The following is an 8042-nucleotide window of genomic DNA, read 5'->3' on the forward strand; positions in this document are numbered from 1 at the left end:
TTATAGATACATAAAATCTCAGCTTTTATCAAAAGGTATTTTATGTACTTTGCTTTCACCATGGAGAAATTACAACACCTTTTATACATTGCCCCTCCCCCCTGCTTGTAGTTTGAAGTTTGATTACCAGGTGCATTGCCATTATCTTCTCCCGGTGATGCTCTGCCAGGCCTGTATTACGGCCATCTCCAGCTCCTGCTTGTTTTGGGGGCTATTTTTATTAAGTCTCTTTTCATTATATGGAACGCATGTTCCATTGGACTCAGATCAGGTGAATCACGTGGACAGTCAAGAATTTTCCAGCTTTTGGCTTTGAAGTTGCTTTTACAGTATGATTGCGATCGTTGTCTTTCTGTCAGAAGGAGTGCTGTCCAATGAGTTTGGAGGCTGGATTTGCTTGATCTTGAGCAGATAAGATACTTCTGTACAGGTTTGTGCTTTGGATCTTGGGCAGTTCCTTTTGGCCGCTAATACTCTGCTGCGAGTGATTCTTTGTCTCATCTGTCCGCAAGACCCTTTTCCAGAACTCTGCAGGCTTTTCTAGGTACTTCCTAGCCACCTGTAACCTTACAATCCCATTTATGCTGCTAACTCGTTTGTATCTTGCAGTCTCGCCTCTGTAATTGTGTTTGTGAAGTCTTCTGTGAACAGTGACACATCCATCCACACCTGCTTGCTGAAGGATGTTTATGGTGAGAATTCGTTGGTCATTAACTATAGAAGTCTTCCTTGGCCTACTTGGTCCCTTGGGATTGCTGAGTTCTCTTTCTTTTTAATGATGTTCCAAAAAGTTAATTTTGGTAAACCTAAGGTATGGCATTTTTTTCTGTTTTTTTCCCCCTTATTTTTCAGCCTCCTTATGGCTATCTTTCTGAATTTCATTAGCACAACTCCGGTCCTCATATTGACAGTGTCAATAACAGACTCCGAAGGCAATCAAAGGGCTAAAATGAAGAATAGATACTGAAAGCTGTCTTATACATGCACAGTGGAAGCAAAGGAACACAGCTGACTACACAGAAACACCTGTGAAGATATTTGTCCCAAACATTATGGTTCTAGGGGCGCCATTAGCTCAAGAGGTAAGAGTGGTCTTCCGGCAGTCGGAAGGTTTCCAGTTTGTCCTGACGAGCTGTTCGGTGCCTTGCATGGTAGTATTGTCACGAGTGTGTGTGTGTGTCTGAATGGGTGAATGAGAGGCATTAAGCAGTCCATTTACCAAGGAACAGCAGTTTCTAGGGCTCTCAAAAGTAACCCTTTCACCCTCAGTCTGTGTGACAAAGAGATTCACCCTAGAATTAAAGATTGTTTTAAAAGTTACCTTGATAAGGTTTTCCAGATCAAACCCTTAAATCAAACCCTTGATGATGATAATGATGGCTTCATGTAAAAGGAACATTGAAAGGACACCCCAGAAACCATCACAAACATCCCACAAACCACAATGATCCATGGTCAACCAACCAAAAATGGAGTTGTTGACTTTTTGGCCTGCTACTGGACAATATAAAATCAAAGTAAGAATCACAATATTTTCATTCAGTTTCCTAATCCAGACTGTGGTCCAGGGTCCACACTTTCTGGAAACCCTGCAGTGCAATTACACAGTAACCCAGAGATAGGAGTCAGTCACCTTGAATCATTGCTCACTACTGAGGCCCAGTGGTAGGACTGGGCTCTCTCAAGTCCAGCGGCACATTAAATATCTACCTTCAGACTTGCAAACTGTGGCGTGATAAGATGTGGTGGATACTATGACTATCATATGCTTTGGTGTACAGCACATGCTTGGCTGTGCTTTCCGAAATCGATAGTGCTGGTATATACTCACTGACCATTTTATTAGGTAGACCTGTACACCAGCTTGTTCATGCAAATAATCTCATCAGCCAATCACTGGAAACACCTAATTGCAATGCACGCAGACATGGTCAACAGGTTCAGTTGTTGTCCAGACAAAACATCAGAATAGGGAGGATACGTGATCTAAGTCACTCTGACCATGGAATGATTGTTGATGCCAGAGTAGGATGATTTGAGTATCTCAGAAGTTGCTGCTCTCCTTGGATGTACAGTGTTTACAGAGAATGGTGGAAAAAAAAAAGATAAAACATCAGCAGTTCCTTGGGCAAATTGCCTTGTAGAGATAGAGATAGAGATCAGAGGAGAATGTCCAGGTTGGTTCAAGCTTATAGGAAGGGGGACGACTGAAACAACCATATGTCAATACAGCGGTATGCAATAGAGCATCTCTGAAGACACAACACATGGGCCAATGCAGCAAAAGACCATTAAGTCCAAAAAAGTCCAATAAATATCCAATAAAGTGGTCACTGAGCGTCTACAGTGGGGGAGGAAATTGTATTACTAGATTCTAGATGCTTCACTATACTTGACTATCATCTCCAAGATGTTGTTAAACTTATGGTGTAGTCAAGCCATTCACTGGTGTAGGTAGGGACTGTAGGATCGGGTTTATTGACGCTGGCTTTGGTACAATTATCAGTGCTTTGTTACTTGTTCCCTGGGGAATGATAACTTGGTGATCCTGTACTAGAAGGCGATGCAAGAGCCCTTATCAGGGACCTGAGGGCATAACTTGGCACTGTCACCTTGGTTACTGCATTAATCACATTGTTGACAATGTTATCATTTAATATTTAGAAATGTGTATGGTGGACAGCATCATTTGTGGTCAAGGATATGATTTAACTCATAGTTAGGCAGTATGCCATATACAACTAAATGCAACAGTATTGAGACAGTGACACAGTTTCTGTTGTTTTCACCCAGTACCCAAGGACATTGGATTTGAAATAAAACAATGAATATGGTTAAAGTTCATCCTGTCAGCTTTAATTAGTGGTTACTGTATTTACATCCATATCGGGAAATCTGTGCTGGTATTACAGCCCTTTTTATACATAGTCACCCAAGTTTAGGGGAGCAAAAATAATTGGATGATTTGATGCTCAGCTATTTCTATGGTCAACTGTGCATCATTAGTTATTGCCCTAGAAAGCTAAATAAGGGTCAAGCGTTGATTTGATTCTAGGTGTGGAATTTGCATTTGGAGCATATTGGAGCCTATTGCTGTTGTCTCTTGACCAAATAGGTGTCAATGCCAGTAAAGCCGGGCCATCATCAGACTGAAAAATCAGAATAAATTGAGATTTAGCCAAAACGTGTCAACAGTTTGGTATATTGCAGTGAATGGCCAAAGAATACTTTCAATTGTGAAGAAAAAAACACTTTTGATTTGTTGAACTGATCAATAACACTCTCCAGGATGTCGGCATAAATGTGTAAATGGTTGGCATTTATATAGCGCCTTTATCCAAAGCTGTACAATTGATGCTTCTCATTCACCAATTCATACACACACTCACACCGACGGCAATTGGCTGCCATGCAAGGCGCCGACCAGCTCGTCAGGAGCATTTGGGGGTCGGGTGTCTTGCTCAGGGACGCTTCGACACAGCCCGGGCAGGGGATTAAACCGGCAACCCTCCGACTGCCAGACGACCGTTCTCACTGCCTGAGCCATGTCGCCCCCAAATGTGTCAAAGACTACCATAAAGAGAAGATGACACCAGCATAACCCCAGGGGGTTCACCACAAGATGAAAACCACTGGTCAGCCTGGAGAACAAACATACATTTTTGGATGCTAACATTACAAACAGAGTTCTGGAACAGCCAATGAGTTTTTGGGGGCCAATCGCCAATCGCCAACTGAGACTGAAGGCAAGACGTCCCTGAGGAGCTTAAAATATGACGGGAAGATACCCAGCGTGATGTCTACGGTTTCAGACAGTCATTGAATGCAAAGGATTTGCAACCAAGTACTAAATAGGATTGCTTTATTTCAGACAGTCATTTCATACATTTCCTTTTGGTCCCCTAAAATGGTGGGCTCTAGGCTATAAAAAAAGGAGTAGCAATTCTACACAGATCACCCGATGCGGATGTAAATAACCTACCCGCAAATTAAAGCTGACAGTCTGCACTTTAACTTCATATTCATTGTTTTATTTCAAACCCAGTGTGTACAGAGCCTGTATTTTTGCATTAAACTGTGTGCTCTCGCATACCTTGCAGCTCGGCGCACCCAACAAGCCGCCAATTATGTCAGTAATAGAACGTTACAGACTCTACCTTTTCGAAATACACGCACAACCCGTTGTAATCTCGGAGAAGCCTCTGTTACACGACTTCACCAAACACATGTAGGCCTATTTATCTTGCGATTAAGCGCATGATTCAAGGGTCTTGTGGATTCTTTTGAAATTATCCTGCAGGCTTGCGAAACTTTTTAGAAATTCTTACAAACCTAACCTATAGATGGAGCCGTCTGCTGCGAATATAGAGGCCGAACACACAGGGCGGTCATAAGTAGCCAAATGGAAATCCAAGGAATAAATCTATTTTGACATTTTGTTGCAGAATAGGACTAATAGACAGCCGCTAGTAGACTTAGGCCTACATCTGATGCCGATATATTACGTTGTGCTGCAGCCTTTCTTTCATAAATGGTCAGGAACCTGAAAGGTAGCCTACACCTAACTGCACACTTTATATTCACATAAGGTTAAAATTCGACAAGTACTTCGATAAGCGCTTCTCGCTCTTGCAGCACTACAGCAGCGCAATACACATTCCATGCGTGGTACTTTCCCCTACTATGGCTTTATATTGTCCAATTATTTGGGCTACTTTCTGTGATTAACCTGCGGGCAGGTTAGTCATTCCTTTTGATATGCTATCTTATTTATCAACGCCCAAGCTTCAAATGTATTCTGCACAGTAAGATGAGGTCCACAATATAGTTTTGGGCAGTTCACGTAGCCTACTGAAAAGTTTCCTCATGACATAATTTTAAGCACAACAAACTCGCAGTAACACGACTGCAAATGGCAGTGTCCATCGCGCTTTAAGTAGGCTAATAATATACTATTCCTGCAATCGTATCGTATGCCCTCAATGGCACAAATGTAGGCTACGTGTGGAAAATAAGAAGAAGCGAAGATGGGTATGTTTTTCAGTCGGGAAGCTGGCTTGTCTGATAGCGTCTGTAGGCGAGTATCAGTCAGCGTTGGCACGTTTCATTCAGTCTGTAGCTATTTCAGACGATGAAACGTGACAAATGTGGGCACATACTGGATTAGCAAGCTAATCAGCTAGTTTATTGTCAAGCATGTGAAATAGTGGGGGCATATACCACAATCAAATGTATTGTAAAATTGTAGGCTATTGTAGAGATATAGTGATTGAAATGGCTTTGCGGGCTCAATAATTGTATTTGTGAGTGACTTCGGGGATATTATTACAGCGCCGGTTAGCGAGTTGCACAACTAAGTTACCAACAGAAGAGCGGATGTAAAAGTTTAACTTAGGTTAGTTTGTTTCGTCAATCTGTAGACACGCCCAAATCTAATTGATGACTATATAATAGTTATACAAAATAACGTAGATCTTGAAAATATTAAAACGTAATAGTTTTAGTGTTACTTCTATTTGTTCAGCGCAAAGACACTGCAACAACGTTAGTCTACACCTCTAATGTTATAACCTATACGCATAGGCTAATAAGCGCCTTTGAATTTAGCATATTTACACTGTAGCAAGGAAACGGATATGGCTGATAGACTATTTTGTTACTCACCAACTAACCAGTAACCTATAACGTAAAGCGTGTGTCCCCATAGCAAACCAGCAAGCTTTCTTTAGGTGTTGTGAATCGCAGGCTCGCCGTTGGTGATTTATGCACGGCCAAGCCATTGCAGTTGTTTACGGACCTCTGCTAGTGGTTCATCACGATTTGATAACATTCGGTCGTTTCGTAATTAAAGGTAGGCCTATGTAGCCTATATCACGAAAAGCATGGAATTGCTTACGATTCAGAATTACGTTTGCTGAAAATAGACCTATATAGTCTCTTATTTCAATCCCGCATTGTAAGCGGTTCCATAGTGTAGTGGTTATCACGTCTGCTTTACACGCAGAAGGTCCTGGGTTCGAGCCCCAGTGGAACCACGTGTGTTTTTCTTCTGTCTTCTCTTAAAAAGCTAATTCTAGCGACCTGGATGTCATCACCCCCTGAACATCGGTATGGAAGAAAATCTGTGAAACGTCGGAATGTCTCTCGTCGCACTTCATAAATGCATCGGTATGAATAATATCGTTTTCCTGCCTGATTGGAGACTAAAAGCCCTACCCTACGGAACGGAACGCACGCGCGTGACAATGGAGATGCGTGAAAGCAGACCTCACAATGACAACTACATTTTAAACAATCTTTGACATGCCTTCTTTTTTTCAAAAGCATTTGCTTCACGCCTGTTACACGATCTTCCCACTTCGGGGCCAGACGCGGATTGCTGGAACAGAAATGCTACCGCCACAGCTTGGGTTCGAATCAGAATTGTCCTGGAGATTCTAAACACAAACGGTTAATCACATTTCGAAACGTTCGACGCTCTGTTAGAGTGACCCTGGTGTTCTTGGTGTCACCTCCCTGCCCAAGGCTTTTCTTGCCCGGTTACTCAGTTTCCCAGACAGCCAACTCTCTGAAGAGTTCTGGTAGTTCCAAACTTCTTCCATTTTACAATTATTGAGGCCATACTCAAAATGTGAATACTCAAAGCTTTACAAATGGTTTTGTACCCTTGCCCTGATCTATGTCCCACCACAATTTCATTTCAGAGGTCTACAGCAAGTTCATTGGATTTCATGGCTTGGTTTTTGTGCTGACATTCAGTGTGAATAGAAGGACCTTGTATACCTTATATACATTGACTACAGGCATACTTCTGATCTCATTTGAAAGGTAACCCTTTGGGGTTTGTTTCCCAAGAGTCAGAAATACTCCAAACAAAGTTACTGAAACAAAGTTACAGAAGCTCAAACACAGTGAAAGTGGAAGTTTCTTTTTCTCACTGAAAGATTCAACTCAAAAGATTTTCTGTTTTTGACTGGATACAGATTATTGTAGCTGTGGCTTGTGCGCTTAGCCTGAAAAAAAGTGTTTGCATTTCCCACCGCCTGTCACCCTCCCCTACCTCTCTGTCCCAAACTTCCTCTCCTTGCAGCTATCCTCAGACAGCAACAGGTTGAGAAGATCATAAAAAATAAGTGTAATAATACCATCTTATATATTCATTGAGGTCCATTGATTTAAGTTTTTGTCAAACACCAAAACATTACGTTACATTATTGGCATTTGGTCTTATCCAGAGCGATGTACAGTTGATTAGACTAAGCAGGAGACAATCCTCCCCTGGAGCAATGCAGGGCCCAACGGCGGTGCGGATCTTGTTGTCGTTACACCGGGATTAGAACCAAAAACTTTGCGTGGCCCAGTCATTTACCTTAACCGCTACGCTACAAGCCACCCCTTTTTCCTCTGCTGAGTTCAAGAAATAATAAATGGTTAATTTACTTAAAACTGATTGATTTGCAAGAGCCAAGACTTGAGAGCCCAATCAACATTTTGCAGCTTGAATAGAAAAGGGCAGTCTACAAGCAAATAACGAAGGATCTGAAGGATTTTGAAAGATTCCCTGTGGAAAAACAGTGAAACAAGTAGCGGTATCCTTGTGATGGGAGGATGCAAAATGTATACAGGAATATGAATCATTGTAACCATTTTTTCTTTTTTCTTTCTACAATTTAATAGGCAATTCCGGACTCCTAACAGTCAAGAGAGGACAGCAACAAACATGGAATTAGCTAGCTATATAACTAAGATATGATACCAGAAACAATGCAACTCAGCTAAACATGCATGATTCAACACGTAAAGAGATAAAAGGAACATGTAGCTGCCAAAATTGCACTCCAGACAAGCGATCACTGAAACTCTGTATACTATTGCTTATTATCCAAGCGAAGACTACATGTCTAGTTATAAAACAATACCAGTTCGCTATCCGTAGCAACAAGCAAACTAGCCATAGTTAGCTTAACAAATTTACAAATATCCACCTGAGGCAATACAAACGTAGTAGCGAGCGTTGCAAGCATTGTTGCACACGCCTTGTA

The 8042-nt window shown here is 41.7% G+C and overlaps 1 non-coding gene across 1 annotated transcript; it reads left to right on the forward strand.

Annotated features, from left to right (window-relative positions):
* Window positions 1-5962: 5962 nt before the first annotated feature.
* trnav-uac (transfer RNA valine (anticodon UAC)) lies at window positions 5963-6035 on the forward strand. The gene has a single exon. It is a non-coding gene; the product is annotated as a tRNA-Val (tRNA).
* Window positions 6036-8042: the final 2007 nt, after the last annotated feature.

The sequence above is a fragment of the Conger conger genome, chromosome 3 (genome assembly GCF_963514075.1).
Source record: "Conger conger chromosome 3, fConCon1.1, whole genome shotgun sequence".
In the NCBI taxonomy this organism is placed as follows: Eukaryota; Metazoa; Chordata; class Actinopteri; order Anguilliformes; family Congridae; genus Conger; species Conger conger.